Below are 21,491 nucleotides of genomic sequence, written 5' to 3' on the forward strand. Positions count from 1 at the left end.
TCTTACTCACCCATCCCACCATCTTACCCATCCCACTATCTTACCCACCCATCCCACCATCTTACCCACCCATCCCACCATCTTACTCACCTGTCCCGCCATCTTACTCACCCGTCCCACCATCCTACCCACCTGTCCCACCATCTTACTCACCCGTCCCACCATCTTACCCACCCGTCCCACCATCTTACCCGTCCCACCACCTTACCCGTCCCACCATGTCACCCATCCCACCATCTTACTCACCCGTCCCACCATCTTACTCACCCGTCCCACCATACATTCACCGTTCATTATCCTCTCCTCAACATCATGTTCACTATAAGGTTTCCCTTTACTTTGTAACAAGAAGCTGCCAATGTTACAATACTTCCTGGACAAGACTGAAATGGCCTTACCTGTAGATGGTGTCTGGTGCCTTACTGTTGGTGAACGGCTCATGTTCAAGGGAATTAGAGCTACCCTTCGTATCCTCAGATCAAACCTCATTTCCTCCTATTTTCTAGGTGCTTCGACTCCTAACGGTTGGGGAGCGCTCAACCCCCCCATATCGGGGGAAAAGTTACAGTACCTGTCACAGATAGTAGCGAACCCTAGAATATTGCTCAGTGCTGACGGCCCCGTTCAAAGCAGAAGAAACATCAGAGCTGGAACAAATGCAGAGATCGTTTACGGCTCACAATGAGCTAGTAAAGCACCTAAATTACTGGAACTGCCTTCAAGTCTTGAACTTGTACTCATTGGAGCAGAGAGATGCATGATAATATATACCTGGCAAGTACTCGAGTTCCTGGTCCCAAATCTGCACACTGCCATAACAACATACTGGAGTGAGAGATATGGGAGGAAGTGTAAAATAAACCCAGTGAGGAGCAGGGGTGCGGTGGGGACAATAAGGGAACACTGTATCAACATCCGGGGTCCCAGACTATTCAACATCATTCCAGAAGATATCAGAAACACTGCTGGAACAAGTGTAGAAGCCTTCAAGAGGAAACTGGACAAGTATCTTCAGCAGATGCCAGATCAATCAGGCTGTGATGTATATGTGGGGCAGCGGGCCTCCAGCAGCATCAGCCTGGTTGACCAGGCAAGCACCAGACGAGCCAGGCTTAGAGAGTAGTGAAAACCTCAAAACTCTTCAAAGGTATATCAAAGGTATATACAAGTTGATATTCGTTTACTTACGTCGTTTACTTTCATCATTCTGAAAAAAATGTATATTTCATTGTTTGTTTATTATTAAATTATTGTAAACTTATCTAAAATATATTTAGTTGGATTAGGCTAAATTAAATTGCCCTTGTTATAATAAGGTTAGGTAAGTTTTCTAAGGTTCTTTTGGTACAAAATTATTAAATTTTTACATTAACATAAATGAAAAAAGTATATTTAAATGTATAAGAGAAAATTTTAGAAAGGACTTAATTTTAAATGAGTTCTTGCTAATTGACCAGTTTTACCTATTCGGCACCACTACTACTACTGCAGCAGTAACTGCTGCAGCTGTAGCAGCAGTTGTTGTTGCTGCAGCAGTTATTACTACTGCAGCAGCAGTTGCTGCTGCAGTAGTAGTTAGTGTGGTGTTTGTGGTGTCTGTTTTGGGTGGGCGGTTGGATTTATACATATTTCATACCTGTTTGCTGGCGTTGTTTCTCTCTCTCTCTCTCTCTCTCCCTCTCTCTCTCTCTCTCTCTTTTTACACAGGGTTTGACAAGGTTAAGGATCCCTAGCTTTATTGACAGCTATTTACAGGTTAAGGATTCCTAACATTATTGGCAAGCTAAGAGCTGTTACCTACATCAGCTCATTTGAAAGCATTTTTATTGTTATGAGACATACAAGTAGGAAACAGGATGAAGTTGGAGCCATCTGTGGGCCAGCATTTTCATTTGATCAACTGACTTTATCTCGTTGACATCATTATGCTGTACGAATGTGTTCCATACTCTAGTCATCCTGGGTATGTATGATCTCAGATGGAGTGATGTTCTGGAGAAGGGTACAGCCAGAGTGAAGTTGCTGCTTTCTGCCCGTCTTGTGGCATAAAAGCTTGTTTCACGCTGTCCTCGAAGTGGATCCAAGTGTGGTATTTTGACAATATTGGCCTTGTACATAACAGTAAGGCCACCCACATCCCTCCTATGTTGAAGGCTCTGCTGAAATGACAGATCTATCCAGGATGGGTCCAGGCGAGAGATGAGACGTCTTGCTCTGTTCTCTACTCTGTCAAGCAGTCGCAGATGAGAGGGGGGGCAGGCAAACCAAGAAAGTGGAGCATACTCAAGGTGCGAGCATACTTGTGCCTCGTACAGGATCTTGCAACCCCTACTGTCAAGCAGATGGGAGATACGGCGAAGTGCTGTAAGCTTCCTGGCTGCCTTGTTTGCAAGATTTACAACATGGTTCTTCATGGTTAGTTTGGAGTCAAATTTCACCCCAAGGATATCAACTTCTTCTCCAGGTGCCAACATCCTCCCATTCATCCTTACTACTGCACCAGCATTACCATCATGGTGCCTAGAGACGATCATCATTTGCGTTTTCTCAGGTGCAAATGTTACTTGCCATCTATTTCCCCAAGCTGATATAGCTCTCAGCTGGTGATTGATGTAGCTTAGAGCAGTTGGCATTTCTTCTCTTGGATAAGTGAATGTCAGTGTACAGTCGTCTGCATATGCATGTGATTCTGGGATGAGATGAAGAAGGTCGTTGAAGTAGACATTCCATAACAATGGACCCAGCACGCTTCCTTGTGGAACACTTGCCCCAATAGGATGTCTTGCTGATTCCGTTCCATTGAGAACTACACTTAGAGATCTACCATGAAGGTAGTCACTGAGGAGACATAACGTAGAGCCTGCAATTCCCAGTGCTTGAAGTTTTGCTAAGAGGCCCTGGTGCCACACCCGGTCAAAAGCGCCAGCAATGTCCAGTGCTACCACACAGCTGACTTTGGATTCATCCAGTGACTGGTGCCACTTAGTGGAGAGGTTTAACAACAGATCAGCAGCAGAGTAACCTTTCCTGAAGCCATATTGACGATCACAAAGTAGTGAGTGGTAGTCAAAAAACTCTGTCATTTGTCTTGAGATTATTGTCTCAAGGATCTTACCAGTGATTGACAGGAGTGACACTGGTCTGTAGTTGCTGATTTCTGCTCTGCTCTTCTTTTTGTGAACAGGGACTACATTCGCCTCTTTCCATAGAGAGGGCCATTTACACTGTACTAGGCAGTGCTGAAAGATGCGAGTTAGAGGTGCTGCTAGCTGGTCTGCACATCTTCTCAACAATCTTGGGCTCAACTTGTCTGGGCCCACAGCCTTTTCTTGGTCAAGCGATTTAAGCAGGAAATGCACCTCCTCCTGCCTTATTGTCACCACTGACAGTTTTGACACAGTTCTTGCAGCTAGCCAAGGAGGGTCCCTTGCTGGATCAGGAACTTGCATTTTGGTAGCAAAGTGTTCAGCAAAGAGGTCCGCCTTCTCTTGACTACTAGTAGAGGTGGTCCCATCCTGTCGATTTAGAGGTGGAATAAGTTCATCAGGCAGATAACCTTGTCTGTCCTTGACCAGGGACCACCAGGTTTTGGAGCCTACCCTACCTGATGCTAACTTTCTTTTAGTGTCCACCTCCCATTTAGCAATGGCCCACTTTTGAACATCACCCATATGCCTACAGGCTTGCATGTGCAAGTTCCTGCTATAGGTGGTAGGATGTCTCTTATACCTTCGCCATGCTTTGTACTTAGCAGTAGCAGCCTCTCTACAACGAAAGCCAAACCAAGGCTGATCTGTAGGCTTCGTCACATATTGCCGGTGAGGAATGTGTTCTTGTTGTAGATTAAGGATGTGTCCAGTGAAGGCTTTCACTTGGTTGTCAACATCCCCTTGGAGAAGAGCATTCCAGTCGGTGGTGGCGAGCTCAGAGCAAAGGGCTGGCCAATTACCTCTTTCCCATAGCCAGGTTGTGCGTGTGGACTCCTCACCTCGTTCTGTTGGGATCCTAAGTGTCGTAAAAACAGCCTTTTGGTCAGACGATCCAACATAGCCGAGGGGTTGACAAGTGACTATGCCTTCTGCCAGATCACTCACTACTGGGTCAAGGGAGGAGCCAGAGATATGAGTAGGGAAATCAACAAAGTTTCTCATGTCAAACACTGCAAGAAGGTCATCAAAGTCCCTCTGTATAAGGTGCTGGTTGAGGTCACCAACAATTATAATATGTTGACAGTTGTGTTGTAGCAGAAGGGAGTCAATATTTTCCATTAGGAAGTTGATAGGGTCTGCATGTTGCCACTGAGGTCTGTACATTGCACATACTAGTACAGAGGTACTAGTGTTTATACAGAGCTTGAAGAACATCATTTCAAGATGTGTAGGGGTGGCAACATCAATGTGCTGGGCATGAACACTTTTAGAGAAGCACACATCAACACCTCCTCCTTGCCCTTGCCTGTCTCTTCTCATCCATGAGGTGTAGCCAGCAATTCTTGCAAAATTTTCTAGAGTCCTGTCATCCAGAAATGTTTCAACAACAGCTATCATGTCGGGACGTCGAGTGTTCACAAAACTATGTGTGAGCTCTCCAACATTAGTAATGAAACCTCTAATGTTGGCCGACAGGATGCTGATAGACTGGCTCCTCATGATGAAGTGGTCAGCTTGAGGTGGTGGGTGTGTAGGGAATGTAAGGTGCCTGCCCTTGAGAGAGGTAGGGTACTGAGGCAGCTGCAGGGATGTAGGTCTGTGGTCTTGTATAAGGCGCAATCCCACCTGCTGGGCTGGGATAGGAGTAGCTAAGTGGGTGACGTGTGAGAGTGTTCACCAATTCAGAGATCCTGCTGGTTTGTTCTGAGAACAGGTCTCTAAACAGGTGGCCCTGTCTGTCAAGTTCCTTTTTCTTCCGACACTGGTCCTCCTTATGTCCTTTCTTGTAGCAGTAATTACACCTGGTATCTCACAGGCAGTTGTTGGCAGTGTGCCCCTTCCGGTGACAGCGAGAGCACAGCCTAGGTGCCTGGGAGGGTGGACTAGGATTTGTTGCACCTCCTGAGTTTTGCAGATTTATCCTCAGATTCTGCCGCTGGAACTGTTAGTGGAGGATGAGACGGCTGTAGATGTCTTCCTCCTCCACGTCCTCTACCAGTTCTGACAGATGTGTCCCTGCTGTTCGTACTTCGGCGCAGTAGGTGATCAGGTGCAGTGCTAGTTCCCTGATCATTAACTGCACCGTTCTCTGGTGGAGAAACTCCTGGCTCAGAATTTGCTGACGAAGCACTGCTACCAGATTCTAGAATAGTATCGGCAGGTGTGCTGATAGGTGTAGGATCAGAGATGGTATGTGCACTGTCAAGTAGACTGGCAGTGGCTGAAGCAGAGATGTGAGGTGTAGGAGAATTAACAGATCCAAGGCTTCCCTCGTTGCTGGGAAGAGGATTTGTTCCCTGTGTGGTGGTCAGAGGAATTGTGTTAGGATTCCCAAAGGTAGTGTTTTGAACTCTGTCAGTCTGTGGGACCTTAGCGATGACAGAATTCCACCAGTTGTTTACCCCTGAGTTAAGCTCAGTGTGGGACTTCCAGTCTTTGTCAATAGTGTCACCATCAGCTGAGCAGCTTACGTCACTTGATGCAGGCTTGCACTGGCCTTCTACAATAGCTTGTAGGTTATCTAATGATTTGAGGAGCTCATGAAGTGCTTCCCTGTGATGGATTATCTTAGCTGCAACTTTACAACACAGCCCAAGAGGGCAGTCTTGATCTTTGGACAGGAGTCCCTGAGGTAGGACTTCTGAACCTTCCTCCTGTAGCTCCAGGCTTGTATCCACATATACCACAGGATTATGGATATCCTTAAATTTTCTGAAATTTTCAACCTGGCTGCAACAAAATTCTTCTTCTGGAATGCAATCTGTGTGGCAGTAGTTGGAACAAGTAGGCTCCTTACATCTAAGAAGAATTTTGTCCCTTGTGGTATACCCACAAACACTGCAGTAACTACTGGGACAATAGCCAGATAGCGTAGATATTCTTGCTATTTTGCGGTGTGAAGTCATCCCAGAGGAGGCTTGTAGGTTTGAAGTTCACAGGAGAGAGAGAGGGTGGGTGGTGATGTTGTGGGTGGGGCGGAGTGTCGTGGGTGGGGGTGTTTATAGCTGGGTGGGTAGTGAGGGCGGGCGGCAGTGGGCCACTAGCTGGAAGTGTTGCCTTCTCACTATCACTTAATAAACACTGTTTATGCTATCCACTTTTCCACTAAAGGAAGATGTTACACAAATCACTGTGTTGCATTGTACCAGCCACGTTGTTATAAAGCACCAGATGCTAGTACATAGCACAAAACACATAATATTTGATGCTCACTCTGAAGGCAATAGTGAAGTCACTCCTAAGGCCTGCCGCTGTCCCCTCACTCACACCATGTCTTCACCATACCACACTTAATATCACTGATATTGCTTATATTCACTTCAGTGGAGGAGTTGGCTTACTTGTACTAATGTGTTGTAAGTAGTACTACGTCACTGAACAGTTTTTATCCACACCTGGTGGGAGCTCCATTGTTGGTGCTAGGGAGGATAGGAGTAAGACAGGGAAACATGCACCAACAGGGAATACAGTCACAGAAACCCAAGGCAAACGGAAACCAAGCCTGTGCACATACTATGCACTTGGTATCTGCTGGCATGGGAAATCTGGAAAAACAGATGGGACATGCAACTATGACCACCCTAGAAAATGTCATGCCCATATGACAACAGGAAAATGCAAACTCCCTTCCTGTAAGCTTTTTCACCCTGAAATGTGTACCTCTTCAGTACAGGAAAGACTGTGCTATAACTTAAATTGCCAGGCATACCATCTAAAGGGGACAAAAAGATACAAAACATCCAGGCCATGGGAAAACCTGGGTAGCCACAGCCACTCAAGAGGGAGAGGTTTTTTAGTGCCAGGAAGGAAAAAAAACTGACAGGAAATGGCAGAAATCGTACACCAAATCCAGTCATTCCTGGAGTGGAACCACAGTCGATGGCCTCCACTCCAAACCAACAGATACAGATACTAATGCCGGAAAAAAAATCTTCCCCCAGTACCAACAATACCACCAGTCCGATAACATTCTTTGCAAATATACAGGGTCTAAAGCCAGCAACAAACAACAAAATACCTTTCATCCGTGGACTGCTTGCAGAGGCAAAGGCAATGTTCGCGGCTTTCACTGAGACCCACATAAAGGATCACTTGGACAACGAAATATGGATCCCAGGTTACAACCTATACAGATGTGACAGAGTGAACAGGCAAAAGGGGGGGGTTGGCCTGTACATTGCAGAGTCACTTGTTTGCACAGAACTGCTTAATGCCTCAAATGACGTAGTGGAAGTTTTAGCAGTAAAGGTCGAGAACCAAAACCTAGTCATTGTGGTAGTCTACAAGCCTCCGGATGCAACATCCCAGCAATTCCAGGAACAGCTGTTAAAAATTGACCACTGTCTGGAAAATCTTCCAGCTCCTGCACCCAACATCTTGCTCCTGGGGGATTTCAACTTAAGGCACCTAAAATGGAGGAATATAGCAAATAATATTGTTGCAGTAATAACACCAGGAGGCAGCTCTGATGAAAACTCACACTCACACGAGCTTTTAAATCTCTGCACAAAATTCAATTTAAACCAGCAAATAATAGAGCCTACTAGACTGGAGAATACACTAGACCTCATCTTCACTAACAATGATGATCTGATAAGAAATGTCACCATATCAAAAACAATATACTCAGATCACAACATAATTGAGGTTCAGACATGTATGCGTGGAGCCCCAGACCGACAAAATGAGACTAGTCACGAGGGAGCATTCACCAAATTCAACTTCAATAACAAAAACATAAAGTGGGACCAAGTAAACCAAGTCCTAACCGATATAAGCTGGGAAGATATACTAAGCAACACAGACCCAAACTTATGCCTAGAACAGATTAACTCGGTGGCACTCGATGTATGCACAAGGCTTATTCCTCTAAGAAAAAGAAGGAGTAGATGTAAAATAGAAAGAGACAGGCGCTCCCTTTACAGGCGACGGAAAAGAATAACAGAGCGGCTAAAAGAGGTCAATATATCTGAAATGCGCAGGGAGACACTGGTCAGAGAAATAGCAAGCATCGAACTTAAGCTAAAAGAATCCTTTAGGAGTCAGGAATCGCGGGAAGAACTAAAAGCCATAAATGAAATCGAAAGAAACCCAAAGTATTTCTTCTCCTATGCCAAATCAAAATCGAGAACAACGTCCAGTATTGGGCCCCTACTTAAACAAGATGGGTCCTACACAGATGACAACAAGGAAATGAGTGAGCTACTCAAGTCCCAATATGACTCAGTTTTTAGCAAGCCGCTAACCAGACTGAGAGTCGAAGATCAAAATGAATTTTTTATGAGAGAGCCACAAAATTTGATTAACACAAGCCTATCCGATGTTATCCTGACGCCAAATGACTTCGAACAGGCGATAAATGACATGCCCATGCACTCTGCCCCAGGGCCAGACTCATGGAACTCTGTGTTCATCAAGAACTGCAAAAAGCCCCTATCACGAGCCTTTTCCATCCTATGGAGAGGGAGCATGGACACGGGGGTCGTCCCTCAGTTACTAAAAACAACAGACATAGCCCCACTCCACAAAGGGGGCAGTAAAGCAACAGCAAAGAACTACAGACCAATAGCACTAACATCCCATATCATAAAAATCTTTGAAAGGGTCCTAAGAAGCAAGATCACCACCCATCTAGAAACCCATCAGTTACACAACCCAGGGCAACATGGGTTTAGAACAGGTCGCTCCTGTCTGTCTCAACTACTGGATCACTACGACAAGGTCCTAAATGCACTAGAAGACAAAAAGAATGCAGATGTAATATATACAGACTTTGCAAAAGCCTTCGACAAGTGTGACCATGGCGTAATAGCGCACAAAATGCGCGCTAAAGGAATAACAGGAAAAGTCGGTCGATGGATCTATAATTTCCTCACTAACAGAACACAGAGAGTAGTCGTCAACAGAGTAAAGTCCGAGGCAGCTACGGTGAAAAGCTCTGTTCCACAAGGCACAGTACTAGCTCCCATCTTGTTCCTCATCCTCATATCCGACATAGACAAGGATGTCAGCCACAGCACCGTGTCTTCCTTTGCAGATGACACCCGAATCTGCATGACAGTGTCTTCCATTGCAGACACTGCAAGGCTCCAGGCGGACATCAACCAAATCTTTCAGTGGGCTGCAGAAAACAATATGAAGTTCAACGATGAGAAATTTCAATTACTCAGATATGGTAAACATGAGGAAATTAAATCTTCATCAGAGTACGAAACAAATTCTGGCCACAAAATAGAGCGAAACACCAACGTCAAAGACCTGGGAGTGATTATGTCGGAGGATCTCACCTTCAAGGACCATAACATTGTATCAATCGCATCTGCTAGAAAAATGACAGGATGGATAATGAGAACCTTCAAAACTAGGGAGGCCAAGCCCATGATGACACTCTTCAGGTCACTTGTTCTATCTAGGCTGGAATATTGCTGCACTCTAACAGCACCTTTCAAGGCAGGTGAAATTGCCGACCTAGAAAATGTACAGAGAACTTTCACGGCGCGCATAACGGAGATAAAACACCTCAATTACTGGGAGCGCTTGAGGTTTCTAAACCTGTATTCCCTGGAACGCAGGAGGGAGAGATACATGATTATATACACCTGGAAAATCCTAGAGGGACTAGTACCGAACTTGCACACGAAAATCACTCACTACGAAAGCAAAAGACTTGGCAGACGATGCACCATCCCCCCAATGAAAAGCAGGGGTGTCACTAGCACGTTAAGAGACCATACAATAAGTGTCAGGGGCCCGAGACTGTTCAACTGCCTCCCAGCACACATAAGGGGGATTACCAACAGACCCCTGGCAGTCTTCAAGCTGGCACTGGACAAGCACCTAAAGTCAGTTCCTGATCAGCCGGGCTGTGGCTCGTACGTTGGTTTGCGTGCAGCCAGCAGCAACAGCCTGGTTGATCAGGCGCTGATCCACCAGGAGGCCTGGTCACAGACCGGGCCGCGGGGGCGTTGACCCCCGAAACTCTCTCCAGGTAAACTCCAGGTAAACACCAACCCTAGTATTTAAGTAATATTAAGAAAGTTTGTGGAGCACACTGTGACACGTCTTCACCCACTCTCTCTCTCTCTCTCTCTCTCTCTCTCTCTCTCTCTTACACAGGGTTTGACAAAGTTAGGTTTATGATCCCCAACTTTATTGACAAGTTAAGGATCCCTAGCTTATTGACAAGTTAAGGATCCCTGACTTTATTGACAAGTTAAGGATCCCTAGCTTATTGACAAGTTAAGGATCCCTGACTTTATTGACAAGTTAAGGATCCCTGACTTTATTGACAAGTTAAGGATCCCTGACTTTATTGACAAGTTAAGGATCCCTAACTTTATTGACAAGTTAAGGATCCCTGACTTTATTGACAAGTTAAGGATCCCTAGCTTATTGACAAGTTAAGGATCCCTGACTTTATTGACAAGTTAAGGATCCCTAACTTTATTGACAAGTTAAGGATCCCTGACTTTATTGACAAGTTAAGGATCCCTAGCTTATTGACAAGTTAAGGATCCCTTACTTTATTGACAAGTTAAGGATCCCTGACTTGATTGACAAGTTAAGAATCCCTGACTTTATTGACAAGTTAAGGATCCCTAACTTTATTGACAAGTTAAGGATCCCCAACTTTATTGACAAGTTAAGGATCCCTAGCTTCTTGACAAGTTAAGGATCCCTGACTTTATTGACAAGTTAAGGATCCCTAACTTTATTGACAAGTTAAGGATCCCTGACTTTATTGACAAGTTAAGGATCCCTGACTTTATTGACAAGTTAAGGATCCCTAACTTTATTGACAAGTTAGGGATCCCTGACTTTATTGACAAGTTAAGGATCCCTAGCTTATTGACAAGTTAAGGATCCCCAACTTTATTGACAAGTTAAGGATCCCTAGCTTATTGACAAGTTAAGGATCCCTGACTTTATTGACAAGGATCCCTAGCTTATTGACAAGTTAGGGATCCCTGACTTTATTGACAAGTTAAGGATCCCTAGCTTATTGACAAGTTAGGGATCCCTGACTTTATTGACAAGTTAAGGATCCCTAGCTTATTGACAAGTTAGGGATCCCTGACTTTATTGACAAGTTAAGGTTCCCTAACTTTATTGACAAGTTAAGGATCCCTGACTTTATTGACAAGTTAAGGATCCCTGACTTTATTGACAAGGATCCCTAGCTTATTGACAAGTTAGGGATCCCTGACTTTATTGACAAGTTAAGGATCCCTAGCTTATTGACAAGTTAGGGATCCCTGACTTTATTGACAAGTTAAGGATCCCTAGCTTATTGACAAGTTAGGGATCCCTGACTTTATTGACAAGTTAAGGATCCCTAGCTTATTGACAAGTTAAGGATCCCTGACTTTATTGACAAGTTAAGGATCCCTAGCTTATTGACAAGTTAGCGATCCCTGACTTTATTGACAAGTTAAGGAATCCTAGCTTATTGACAAGTTAGGGATCCCTGACTTTATTGACAAGTTAAGGATCCCTAGCTTAGGGGCAAGTTAGGGATCCCTGACTTTATTGACAAGTTAAGGATCCCTAGCTTATTGACAAGTTAAGGATCCCTGACTTTATTGACAAGTCAAGAATCTCTAGCTTATTGACAAGTTAGGGATCCCTGACTTTACTGACAAGGATCCCTAGCTTATTGACAAGTTAAGGGTCCCTGACTTTATTGACAAGTTAAGGATCCCTAGCTTATTGACAAGTTAGGGATCCCTGACTTTATTGACAAGTTAAGGATCCCTAGCTTATTGACAAGTTAGGGATCCCTGACTTTATTGACAAGTTAAGGATCCCTAGCTTATTGACAAGTTAAGGATCCCTGACTTTATTGACAAGTTAAGGATCCCTAGCTTATTGACAAGTTAGCGATCCCTGACTTTATTGACAAGTTAAGGATCCCTAGCTTATTGACAAGTTAGGGATCCCTGACTTTATTGACAAGTTAAGGATCCCTAGCTTATTGACAAGTTAGCGATCCCTGACTTTATTGACAAGTTAAGGAATCCTAGCTTATTGACAAGTTAGGGATCCCTGACTTTATTGACAAGTTAAGGATCCCTAGCTTAGGGGCAAGTTAGGGATCCCTGACTTTATTGACAAGTTAAGGATCCCTAGCTTATTGACAAGTTAAGGATCCCTGACTTTATTGACAAGTCAAGAATCTCTGGCTTATTGACAAGTTAGGGATCCCTGACTTTATTGACAAGGATCCCTAGCTTATTGACAAGTTAAGGGTCCCTGACTTTATTGACAAGTTAAGGATCCCTAGCTTATTGACAAGTTAGGGATCCCTAACTTTTGTGACAAACTAAAAGCTGTAACCTACATCAGCTCATTTGAAAGCATTTTTATTATTATGAAACATACAAGTAGGTCTCTCTCTCTCTCTCTCTCTCTCTCTCTCTCTCTCTCTCTCTCTCTCTCTCTCTCTCTCTCTCTCTCTCTCTCTCTCTCTCTCTCTCTCTCTCTCTCTCGCTCTCGTGATCATCTCACATTAGATTTGCGTCAACAGAGATACAGCTGACTCGTTTCCGTCAGCAACTGTTCCTGCAAATGCTGCAGCTGCTACTACAACTGCTGTTCTTTCAGCAGCTGCTGCTATGGCTGCTCTTGCTGCAGCTGCTACTGTAGCTGCTCCTGCTGCAGCTGCTACTATGGCTGCTCTTGCTGCAGCTGCTACTATAGTTGCTCTTGCTGCAGCTGCTGCTGTAGCTGCTCCTGCTGCAGCTGCTACTATGGCTGCTCTTGCTGCAGCTGCTACTATAGTTGCTCTTGCTGCAGCTGCTACTGTAGCTGCTCCTGCTGCAGCTGCTACTATGGCTGCTCTTGCTGCAGCTGCTACTATAGTTGCTCTTGCTGCAGCTGCTGCTATGGCTGGTCTTTCAGCAAATGCTGCAGCTGCTACTACAACTGCTGTTCTTTCAGCAGCTGCTGCTATGGCTGCTCTTGCTGCAGCTGCTACTGTAGCTGCTCCTGCTGCAGCTGCTACTATGGCTGCTCTTGCTGCAGCTGCTACTATAGTTGCTCTTGCTGCAGCTGCTGCTATGGCTGCTCTTGCTGCAGCTGCTACTATAGTTGCTCTTGCTGCAGCTGCTACTATAGTTGCTCTTGCTGCAGCTGCTACTATGGCTGCTCTTGCAGCAGCTGCTACTATGGCTGCTCTTGCTGCTGCTGCTACTATGGCTGCTTTTGCTGCAGCTGCTACTATAGTTGCTCTTGCTGCAGCTGCTACTATAGTTGCTCTTGCTGCAGCTGCTACTATGGCTGCTCTTGCTGCAGCTGCTACTATGGCTGCTCTTGCAGCAGCTGCTACTATGGCTGCTCTTGCTGCTGCTGCTACTATGACTGCTCTTGCTGCAGCTGCTAGTATAGTTGCTCTTGCTGCAGCTGCTACTATGGCTGCTCTTGCTGCAGCTGCTACTATGGCTGCTCTTGCTGCAGCTGCTACTATGGCTGCTCTTGCTGCAGCTGCTACTATGGCTGCTCTTGCAGCAGCTGCTACTATGGCTGCTCTTGCAGCAGCTGCTACTATGGCTGCTCTTGCTGCAGCTGCTACTATGGCTGCTCTTGCTGCAGCTGCTACTGTGGCTGCTCTTGCTGAAGCTGCTACTGTGGCTGCTCTTGCTGCAGCTGCTATGGCTGCTCTTGCTGCAGCTGCTGCTGTGGTTGCTCTTGCTGCAGCTGCTACTGTGGCTGCTCTTGCTGCAGCTGCTACTGTGGCTGCTCTTGCTGCAGCTGCTATGGCTGCTCTTGCTGCAGCTGCTGCTGTGGTTGCTCTTGCTGCAGCTGCTACTGTGGCTGCTCTTGCTGCAGCTGCTATGGCTGCTCTTGCTGCAGCTGCTGCTGTGGTTGCTCTTGCTGCAGCTGCTACTATGGCTGCACTTGCTGCAGCTGCTATGGCTGCTCTTGCTGCAGCTGCTACTATGGTTGCTCTTGCTGCAGCTGCTATGGCTGCTCTTGCTGCAGCTGCTGCTGTGGTTGCTCTTGCTGCAGCTGCTACTATGGCTGCTCTTGCTGCAGCTGCTACTATGGCTGCTCTTGCAGCAGCTGCTACTATGGCTGCTCTTGCAGCAGCTGCTACTATGGCTGCTCTTGCAGCAGCTGCTACTATGGCTGCTCTTGCTGCTGCTGCTACTATGGCTGCACTTGCAGCAGCTGCTACTATGGCTGCTCTTGCAGCAGCTGCTACTATGGCTGCTCTTGCAGCAGCTGCTACTATGGCTGCTCTTGCAGCAGCTGCTACTATGGCTGCTCTTGCTGCTGCTGCTACTATGGCTGCTCTTGCAGCAGCTGCTACTATGGCTGCTCTTGCTGCAGCTGCTACTATGGCTGCTCTTGCTGCAGAAGCTGCTATGGCTGCTCTTGCAGCAGCTGCTACTATGGCTGCTCTTGCTGCAGCTGCTCCTATGGCTGCTCTTGCTGCAGCTGCTACTATGGCTGCTCTTGCTGCAGCTGCTACTATGGCTACTCTTGCTGCAGCTGCTACTATGGCTGCTCTTGCTGCAGCTGCTACTATGGCTACTCTTGCTGCAGCTGCTACTATGGCTGCTCTTGCTGCAGCTGCTACTATGGCTGCTCTTGCAGCAGCTGCTACTATGGCTGCTCTTGTAGCAGCTGCTACTATGGTTGCTCTTGCTGCAGCTGCTACTATGGTTGCTCTTGCTGCAGCTGCTACTATGGCTGCTCTTGCAGCAGCTGCTACTGTGACTGCTCTTGCTGCAGCAGCTGCTATGGCTGCTCTTGCTGCAGCTGCTACTATGGCTGCTCTTGCTGCAGCTGCTATGGTTGCATTGCTGCAGCCGCTGCTATGGTTGCTCTTGCTGCAGCTGCTGCTATGGTTGCTCTTGCTGCAGCTGCTACTATGGCTGCTCTTGCTGCAGCTGCTATGGCTGCTCTTGCTGCAGCTGCTGCTGTGGTTGCTCTTGCTGCAGCTGCTACTATGGCTGCACTTGCTGCAGCTGCTATGGCTGCTCTTGCTGCAGCTGCTGCTATGGTTGCTCTTGCAGCAGCTGCTACTATGGCTGCACTTGTTGCAGCTGCTGCTATGGCTGCTCTTGCAGCAGCTGCTACTATGGCTGCTCTTGCTGCAGCTGCTACTATGGCTGCTCTTGCTGCAGCTCCTACTATGGCTGCTCTTGCTGCTGCTGCTGCTATGGTTGCTCTTGCTGCAGCTGCTGCTATGGCTGCTCTTGCTGCAGCTGCTACTATGGCTGCTCTTGCTGCAGCTGCTACTATGGCTGCTCTTGCAGCAGCTGCTACTATGGCTGCTCTTGCTGCTGCTGCTACTATGACTGCTCTTGCTGCAGCTGCTAGTATAGTTGCTCTTGCTGCAGCTGCTACTATGGCTGCTCTTGCTGCAGCTGCTACTATAGTTGCTCTTGCTGCAGCTGCTACTATAGTTGCTCTTGCTGCAGCTGCTACTATGGCTGCTCTTGCTGCAGCTGCTACTATGGCTGCTCTTGCAGCAGCTGCTACTATGGCTGCTCTTGCTGCTGCTGCTACTATGACTGCTCTTGCTGCAGCTGCTAGTATAGTTGCTCTTGCTGCAGCTGCTACTATGGCTGCTCTTGCTGCAGCTGCTACTATGGCTGCTCTTGCTGCAGCTGCTACTATGGCTGCTCTTGCTGCAGCTGCTACTATGGCTGCTCTTGCAGCAGCTGCTACTATGGCTGCTCTTGCAGCAGCTGCTACTATGGCTGCTCTTGCTGCAGCTGCTACTATGGCTGCTCTTGCTGCAGCTGCTACTGTGGCTGCTCTTGCTGCAGCTGCTACTGTGGCTGCTCTTGCTGCAGCTGCTACTGTGGCTGCTCTTGCTGCAGCTGCTATGGCTGCTCTTGCTGCAGCTGCTGCTGTGGTTGCTCTTGCTGCAGCTGCTACTGTGGCTGCTCTTGCTGCAGCTGCTACTGTGGCTGCTCTTGCTGCAGCTGCTATGGCTGCTCTTGCTGCAGCTGCTATGGCTGCTCTTGCTGCAGCTGCTGCTGTGGTTGCTCTTGCTGCAGCTGCTACTGTGGCTGCTCTTGCTGCAGCTGCTATGGCTGCTCTTGCTGCAGCTGCTGCTGTGGTTGCTCTTGCTGCAGCTGCTACTATGGCTGCACTTGCTGCAGCTGCTATGGCTGCTCTTGCTGCAGCTGCTACTATGGTTGCTCTTGCTGCAGCTGCTATGGCTGCTCTTGCTGCAGCTGCTGCTGTGGTTGCTCTTGCTGCAGCTGCTACTATGGCTGCTCTTGCTGCAGCTGCTACTATGGCTGCTCTTGCAGCAGCTGCTACTATGGCTGCTCTTGCAGCAGCTGCTACTATGGCTGCTCTTGCAGCAGCTGCTACTATGGCTGCTCTTGCTGCTGCTGCTACTATGGCTGCACTTGCAGCAGCTGCTACTATGGCTGCTCTTGCAGCAGCTGCTACTATGGCTGCTATTGCAGCAGCTGCTACTATGGCTGCTCTTGCAGCAGCTGCTACTATGGCTGCTCTTGCTGCTGCTGCTACTATGGCTGCTCTTGCAGCAGCTGCTACTATGGCTGCTCTTGCTGCAGCTGCTACTATGGCTGCTCTTGCTGCAGAAGCTGCTATGGCTGCTCTTGCAGCAGCTGCTACTATGGCTGCTCTTGCTGCAGCTGCTCCTATGGCTGCTCTTGCTGCAGCTGCTACTATGGCTGCTCTTGCTGCAGCTGCTACTATGGCTGCTCTTGCTGCAGCTGCTACTATGGCTACTCTTGCTGCAGCTGCTCTTGCTGCAGCTGCTACTATGGCTGCTCTTGCTGCAGCTGCTACTATGGCTACTCTTGCTGCAGCTGCTACTATGGCTGCTCTTGCTGCAGCTGCTACTATGGCTGCTCTTGCAGCAGCTGCTACTATGGCTGCTCTTGTAGCAGCTGCTACTATGGGTGCTCTTGCTGCAGCTGCTACTATGGTTGCTCTTGCTGCAGCTGCTACTATGGCTGCTCTTGCAGCAGCTGCTACTGTGACTGCTCTTGCTGCAGCAGCTGCTATGGCTGCTCTTGCTGCAGCTGCTACTATGGCTGCTCTTGCTGCAGCTGCTATGGTTGCATTGCTGCAGCCGCTGCTATGGTTGCTCTTGCTGCAGCTGCTACTATGGTTGCTCTTGCTGCAGCTGCTACTATGGCTGCTCTTGCTGCAGCTGCTATGGCTGCTCTTGCTGCAGCTGCTGCTGTGGTTGCTCTTGCTGCAGCTGCTACTATGGCTGCACTTGCTGCAGCTGCTATGGCTGCTCTTGCTGCAGCTGCTGCTATGGTTGCTCTTGCAGCAGCTGCTACTATGGCTGCACTTGTTGCAGCTGCTGCTATGGCTGCTCTTGCAGCAGCTGCTACTATGGCTGCTCTTGCTGCAGCTGCTACTATGGCTGCTCTTGCTGCAGCTCCTACTATGGCTGCTCTTGCTGCTGCTGCTGCTATGGTTGCTCTTGCTGCAGCTGCTACTATGGCTGCTCTTGCTGCAGCTGCTACTATAGCTGCTCTTGCTGCAGCTGCTACTATGGCTGCTCTTGCAGCAGCTGCTACTATGGCTGCTCTTGCAGCAGCTGCTACTATGGCTGCTCTTGCTGCAGCTGCTACTATGGCTGCTCTTGCAGCAGCTGCTACTATGGCTGCTCTTGCAGCAGCTGCTGCTATGGCTGCTCTTGCTGCAGCTGCTACTATGGCTGCTCTTGCAGCAGCTGCTACTATGGCTGCTCTTGCAGCAGCTGCTACTATGGCTACTCTTGCTGCAGCTGCTACTATAGTTGCTCTTGCTGCAGCTGCTACTATAGTTGCTCTTGCTGCAGCTGCTACTATGGCTGCTCTTGCAGCAGCTGCTACTATGGCTGCTCTTGCTGCAGCTGCTACTATGGCTGCTCTTGCAGCAGCTGCTACTATGGCTGCTCTTGCAGCAGCTGCTACTATGGCTACTCTTGCTGCAGCTGCTACTATAGTTGCTCTTGTTGCAGCTGCTACTATAGTTGCTCTTGCTGCAGCTGCTACTATGGCTGCTCTTGCTGCAGCTGCTACTGTGGCTGCTCTTGCTGCAGCTGCTACTATGGCTGCTCTTGCTGCAGCTGCTACTATGGCTGCTCTTGCAGCAGCTGCTACTATGGCTGCTCTTGCTGCTGCTGCTACTATGGCTGCTTTTGCTGCAGCTGCTACTATAGTTGCTCTTGCTGCAGCTGCTACTATAGTTGCTCTTGCTGCAGCTGCTACTATGGCTGCTCTTGCTGCAGCTGCTACTATGGCTGCTCTTGCAGCAGCTGCTACTATGGCTGCTCTTGCTGCTGCTGCTACTATGACTGCTCTTGCTGCAGCTGCTAGTATAGTTGCTCTTGCTGCAGCTGCTACTATGGCTGCTCTTGCTGCAGCTGCTACTATGGCTGCTCTTGCTGCAGCTGCTACTATGGCTGCTCTTGCTGCAGCTGCTACTATGGCTGCTCTTGCAGCAGCTGCTACTATGGCTGCTCTTGCAGCAGCTGCTACTATGGCTGCTCTTGCTGCAGCTGCTACTATGGCTGCTCTTGCTGCAGCTGCTACTGTGGCTGCTCTTGCTGCAGCTGCTACTGTGGCTGCTCTTGCTGCAGCTGCTATGGCTGCTCTTTCTGCAGCTGCTGCTGTGGTTGCTCTTGCTGCAGCTGCTACTGTGGCTGCTCTTGCTGCAGCTGCTACTGTGGCTGCTCTTGCTGCAGCTGCTACTGTGGCTGCTCTTGCTGCAGGTGCTATGGCTGCTCTTGCTGCAGCTGCTGCTGTGGTTGCTCTTGCTGCAGCTGCTATGGCTGCTCTTGCTGCAGCTGCTGCTGTGGTTGCTCTTGCTGCAGCTGCTACTGTGGCTGCTCTTGCTGCAGCTGCTATGGCTGCTCTTGCTGCAGCTGCTGCTGTGGTTGCTCTTGCTGCAGCTGCTACTATGGCTGCACTTGCTGCAGCTGCTATGGCTGCTCTTGCTGCAGCTGCTACTATGGCTGCTCTTGCTGCAGCTGCTGCTGTGGTTGCTCTTGCTGCAGCTGCTACTATGGCTGCTCTTGCTGCAGCTGCTACTATGGCTGCTCTTGCAGCAGCTGCTACTATGGCTGCTCTTGCAGCAGCTGCTACTATGGCTGCTCTTGCAGCAGCTGCTACTATGGCTGCTCTTGCTGCTGCTGCTACTATGGCTGCACTTGCAGCAGCTGCTACTATGGCTGCTCTTGCAGCAGCTGCTACTATGGCTGCTCTTGCAGCAGCTGCTACTATGGCTGCTCTTGCAGCAGCTGCTACTATGGCTGCTCTTGCTGCTGCTGCTACTATGGCGGCTCTTGCAGCAGCTGCTACTATGGCTGCTCTTGCTGCAGCTGCTACTATGGCTGCTCTTGCTGCAGAAGCTGCTATGGCTGCTCTTGCAGCAGCTGCTACTATGGCTGCTCTTGCTGCAGCTGCTACTATGGCTGCTCTTGCTGCAGCTGCTACTATGGCTACTCTTGCTGCAGCTGCTACTATGGCTGCTCTTGCTGCAGCTGCTACTATGGCTACTCTTGCTGCAGCTGCTACTATGGCTGCTCTTGCTGCAGCTGCTACTATGGCTGCTCTTGCAGCAGCTGCTACTATGGCTGCTCTTGTAGCAGCTGCTACTATGGTTGCTCTTGCTGCAGCTGCTACTATGGTTGCTCTTGCTGCAGCTGCTACTATGGCTGCTCTTGCAGCAGCTGCTACTGTGACTGCTCTTGCTGCAGCAGCTGCTATGGCTGCTCTTGCTGCAGCTGCTACTATGGCTGCTCTTGCTGCAGCTGCTATGGTTGCATTGCTGCAGCCGCTGCTATGGTTGCTCTTGCTGCAGCTGCTGCTATTGTTGCTCTTGCTGCAGCTGCTACTATGGCTGCTCTTGCTGCAGCTGCTATGGCTGCTCTTGCTGCAGCTGCTGCTGTGGTTGCTCTTGCTGCAGCTGCTACTATGGCTGCACTTGCTGCAGCTGCTATGGCTGCTCTTGCTGCAGCTGCTGCTATGGTTGCTCTTGCAGCAGCTGCTACTATGGCTGCACTTGTTGCAGCTGCTGCTATGGCTGCTCTTGCAGCAGCTGCTACTATGGCTGCTCTTGCTGCAGCTGCTACTATGGCTGCTCTTGCTGCAGCTCCTACTATGGCTGCTCTTGCTGCTGCTGTTGCTATGGTTGCTCTTGCTGCAGCTGCTACTATGGCTGCTCTTGCTGCAGCTGCTACTATGGCTGCTCTTGCTGCAGCTGCTACTATGGCTGCTCTTGCAGCAGCTGCTACTATGGCTGCTCTTGCAGCAGCTGCTACTATGGCTGCTCTTGCTGCAGCTGCTACTATGGCTGCTCTTGCAGCAGCTGCTACTATGACTGCTCTTGCAGCAGCTGCTACTATGGCTGCTCTTGCAGCAGCTGCTACTATGGCTGCTCTTGCTGCAGCTGCTACTATGGCTGCTCTTGCAGCAGCTGCTACTATGGCTGCTCTTGCAGCAGCTGCTACTATGGCTACTCTTGCTGCAGCTGCTACTATAGTTGCTCTTGCTGCAGCTGCTACTATGGCTGCTCTTGCAGCAGCTGCTACTATGGCTGCTCTTGCTGCAGCTGCTACTATGGCTGCTCTTGTAGCAGCTGCTACTATGGCTGCTCTTGCAGCAGCTGCTACTATGGCTGCTCTTGCAGCAGCTGCTACTATGGCTGCTCTTGGTGCAGCTGCTACTATAGTTGCTCTTGCTGCAGCTGCTACTATAGTTGCTCTTGCTGCAGCTGCTACTATGGCTGCTCTTGCTGCAGCTGCTACTATGGCTGCTCTTGCTGCAGCTGCTACTATGGCTGCTCTTGCAGCAGCTGCTACTATGACTGCTCTTGCAGCAGCTGCTACTATGGCTGCTCTTGCTGCAGCTGCTACTATGGCTGCTCTTGCCGCAGCTGCTACTATGGCTGCTCTTGCTGCAACTGCTACTATGGCTGCTCTTGCAGCAGCTGCTACTATGGCTGCTCTTGCAGCAGCTGCTACTATGGCTGCTCTTGCTGCAGCTGCTACTATGGCTGTTCTTGCTGCAGCTGCTACTATGGCTGCTCTTGCTGCAGCTGCTACTATGGCTGCTCTTGCAGCAGCTGCTACTATGGCTGCTCTTGCTGCAGCTGCTACTATGGTTGCTCTTATGGCTGCTGCTACTATGGCTGCTCTTGCTGCAGCTGCTACTATGGCTGCTCTTGCTGCTCTTGCTGCAGCTGCTACTATGGCTGCTGCAGGCTGCTACTATAGTTGCTCTTGCAGCAGCTGCTACTATGGCTGCTCTTGCTGCAGCTGCTACTATGGCTGCTCTTGCAGCAGCTGCTACTATGGCTGCTCTTGCTGCAGCTGCTACTATGGCTACTCTTGCAGCAGCTGCTACT

The 21,491-nt window shown here is 48.8% G+C and overlaps 1 protein-coding gene across 1 annotated transcript in view; it reads left to right on the plus strand.

The window, feature by feature from the left end:
- The window catches only part of chico (insulin receptor substrate 1 chico), a gene marked incomplete in the record, with an annotated part of 785,196 nt that overhangs the window by 385,689 nt on the left and 378,016 nt on the right, over positions 1-21,491 (plus strand).

Source organism: Cherax quadricarinatus, chromosome 6 (assembly GCF_038502225.1).
Source record: "Cherax quadricarinatus isolate ZL_2023a chromosome 6, ASM3850222v1, whole genome shotgun sequence".
Classification (NCBI taxonomy): domain Eukaryota; kingdom Metazoa; phylum Arthropoda; class Malacostraca; order Decapoda; family Parastacidae; genus Cherax; species Cherax quadricarinatus.